At 46.9% G+C, this 3,723-nt stretch overlaps 1 non-coding gene across 1 annotated transcript; it reads left to right on the forward strand.

Annotated features, from left to right (window-relative positions):
• The first annotated feature begins 2,832 nt into the window (after positions 1 to 2,832).
• Positions 2,833 to 2,970, forward strand: LOC119945339. The gene has a single exon (XR_005456208.1). It is a non-coding gene; the product is annotated as a small nucleolar RNA SNORA7 (small nucleolar RNA).
• The last annotated feature ends 753 nt before the right edge of the window (positions 2,971 to 3,723 follow it).

Below are 3,723 nucleotides of genomic sequence, written 5' to 3' on the forward strand. Positions count from 1 at the left end.
ATGGGGATTGGATTGAGACTGTGAGTCCCACGTGAGACAGGTGACTGTGTCCAACCCGATTTTCTTGTATCCGCCACAGTGCTTAGTACAATGCCTGACACAAAGCGCTTAACAGATACCATAATTATAAAAATAATAGTAAGTATTATTATCATTAAACCCCCTGGAAGATGCCCTAGAAAGCAATTGCAAGATCCCTCTAAATATAGTGTTGCAAGACTTTGCAGGGTGTAGCTAGATCTAACTCAGGAATTACAAATTCATGGGCTCCTTATCATAATCATAATTAATGATCATAATCATAATGATCAACTTTATCATTATATTCTGTAATAACAGTTTACATGAAAAAGGCTGCAACAAGTGCTGAGTAGAAACACAATGATCAGCTCAGACAAAGTCCCTGGCCATAAGAGACTCAGAATATAAGAGAAAGAGAATGCGTATATCAAATCCTCAAGTTACAGAGAGACCAAGAGGTTCAGTTAGTCACCCAAGGTCACACATCTGGTCAGTGGCAGAGTTGGCATTAGAACCCAAGTGTCATGGCTCCCACTGGCATTAGTAATCCCCTCTAGACTGTAAACTCCTTGTAGGCAGGAAACGTGCCTACCACATCTTTTCTTTATCTTCCCCTCCAAACCCTGTCCTCCCCTTGATTTTCCCAACACCGTAGATGACCCACCATTCTTCCTGTTTCACAAGCCCATAACTTGGTATTATCCTCGACTCCTCTCTCTCATTCAACCCACGAATTCAATCCATCGCTAAATCTTGTCGGTTCCACCTCCACAACATCGCTAAAATCTGCCCTTTCCTCTCTATCCGAACTGCTACCACGTTAATCCAATCCTTTATTCCATCCCACCTTGATTACTGCATCAGCCTCATTGCTGACCTTCCATGCGTCGTGTTTCACCCCACTCCAGTCCATACTTCACTCTGCTGCCCGGATCATTTTTCTATGAAAATAGTCAGTCTATTTTCCCCCACTCCTCGAGAACCTCCAGTGTTTGCCCGTGCACCTCCGCATTAAATGGAAACTCCTCACCACTGGCTTTAAAGCCATCAGTAAGGTGCATCCTCCTACCTCACCTCGCTACTCCCCTACTACAACCCGGTAGTAGGCTTCGCTCCCGTAGTAAATATGATTGCTTCACTCGTGGATTGAATATCAGCACATGGAAACACACATTTCGACCTATATTGGAGTCTGGGGAATCTCCTTTTTAAGACTGTCCACAGAGCATCTTTCAAGTCCCGGTTCCTCAGGCTGTAAATGAGGGGATTCGGGGCTGGGGGCATACCAGCTAGAACACGGACATCAGCAGGCCAAACACTGAGGAAGAGTGTGAGGGCCGCTTGAGATACACATGCCTATGGAGAGGAAGATGGTAAAGACGGTGAGGCAGGTGGAGAAGGCTTTGGCCCGGCCCTTGGCGGCTAGCATCCTCAGAACGTCCCAGAAGATGTGCACGTATGAGGTTACAATGGAAATGGAGCCTATGGCACCTATGGTTAGCCCAAACGTCACGCTTAAGTCGATGGTGCAGTGGACTTCAGGGCAGCTGATCTTCAGCATGGAGAGGACGTCACAGAAGAACTGATGGACAACGTTGGACCCGCAGAAGGGCAAGGAGAAGATCGAAGCTGAAAGCGAGACCCCGAACAGCCCTTCGCTGAGCTAGGAGGCGGCCAACATCTTCCTCCAAGCCCCTGGACTTATGACGACCTCGTAGCGCAGGGGGAGGCAGGTAGTGACGTAGCGGTTGTAGGGCATTGCCATGAGGAAGAAAAACTCCGAAGCAGCAAATAAGTACATCAGGATTAGCTGAGTGGCACAGATAAAGAAGGAGATGGATCGGCAGTTAGTCAAGTAGATGGTGACAGATTTGGGGACGGTGACGGAGACGAGGCCGAAGTCGATGAGGGATAGGTTCCTGGGGGAGAAGTACATGGGTATGTAGAAGTGCCGGTCGAGGGTGTATACGGCGACAATGAGGAGGTTTCCCGTCAGGGTCACCAGGTATATCAGGAGGAAAAGCGTAGTGTGGACCAGCTGCAGCTCCCGGACCTCCAAGAATCCCAGCAGGAGGAATTCCCTCACCGTGGAGATGTTGGACATTTCTGGGGGTTGATGTCGACTCCCTGCACAGGAAGAGGGAAGACTTCAATTTACAGACCTTGATTACTTCAATAAAGGAATCAACATTAATTCCCGTAGGAGTAAATCAATCATTTATACATACTGAGGACCTACAGAGTTCAATAGTATTAGCACCAATGATCCCTGCTGTCACGGAATTCCAAGCTCACAGTCTTGTTGGAGTGGCATAGTGTAGTGGAAAGGGTACAGTCCTAGACGTCAGGGGACCTGGGTTCTAATTCTGGCTCTACCACCTGCCTCCTGTGTAACCTTGGGCAGCATACATAACTTCTCTGAACCTCGGATTCTTGACGTATAAAACGGAAATTCAAGGCCTGAAATCTTTCCCCGCTACTGAGACTATGAGCCCAGTGTGCAGTAAACACTGTGTCCTACCTCATTACAGTGCATCGACCCCTGTACATACTACTGTGCATGGTGTATAGTTAGCCTTTAACAAGAGACACAAGCACTAATATTATTTGAGGAGGCAGAAACCTAAAATAAATTGCAGATAAGAGATCACCAGAGAGCATCAAGAGATGAACTTGGCTGCAGTTACTATTTTCAGAGCACTGTACTAAATGTTCGGGAGAGTCCAACATAATGGAGTTGGTAGGTACATTCCCTGTCTACCACGAGCTTACAGTCTAGAAGTGATTTTATACTTAAACTAATATCCTCAGCCCCTCTCAGGATCGCACCTGGAAAGTTTCCAGTACACTACCAGTCTTGGCGACAGGAGGGAGAGTCAGGCAGAAGACTGTCCATTCCATTCCTAGCTTGGCCAGTGGCTAGTGAATGGAAGGCAGTCTGCTACGAGTCAGAACGCACCTGTGCTGGGCAGCAACGGTATGGGAGAAAATCTAGGGCAGAGAATCAAATTTAGAAAGCAATGTTAAACCACTTCCATATGCTTAGCAAAAAGGCTTTATGGATAAACTACCAGTAGTCATTCTGGTATGTATATCCATAGAGTTTTCTTGGTTAACATAAAGAAGTGGTTTACCCTTGCCTCCTTGCACGCAGTGAAAACCTGAGTCTCTGCCATTGTCTTTGATGCACATTTTGATCATTTGTTCATCTGCCTTTGACTCTTTCCCATGCTGCTGCTCCCCAGCACGGGTAAATCAATTTTGTCTGATGCTTCTTGTTAGACCTTTCCATTATGGGTAATCCTAGAGAGAGTATCTCTTAATGGCATATCTCTAAGCTACATTGGCATACACAAACCCTCCTGTCACCGTAAGGCATTGATTCGTAGGAGAAGTTCCTTTCAGAAGAATTGATGATGTTACCGGGGTTTTTCTTAGAATCAGTCACACTCTGTCATCGTGAAAATGACGTTTCCGCTGAAAACGATATTGACATATGGGAACTACTGACAGTCCAAGTGACTGCATCATCGTGCCGATGCTCGGTTGTAGCATCAGAGCCTGGTGACTGGTTGCCATGGTAGCCAGGGTGGGGTTGCTGGAGAGAGGAGAGCTGTGTCGGTGATGAGGCCACTGGTGGATAAAGCATGGGCCTGAGTGTCAGAAGGATGTGAGTTCTAATCCCGGCTCCCTCATAAGTCA

This window comes from Tachyglossus aculeatus, chromosome 24, assembly GCF_015852505.1.
Source record: "Tachyglossus aculeatus isolate mTacAcu1 chromosome 24, mTacAcu1.pri, whole genome shotgun sequence".
NCBI lineage: Eukaryota > Metazoa > Chordata > Mammalia > Monotremata > Tachyglossidae > Tachyglossus > Tachyglossus aculeatus.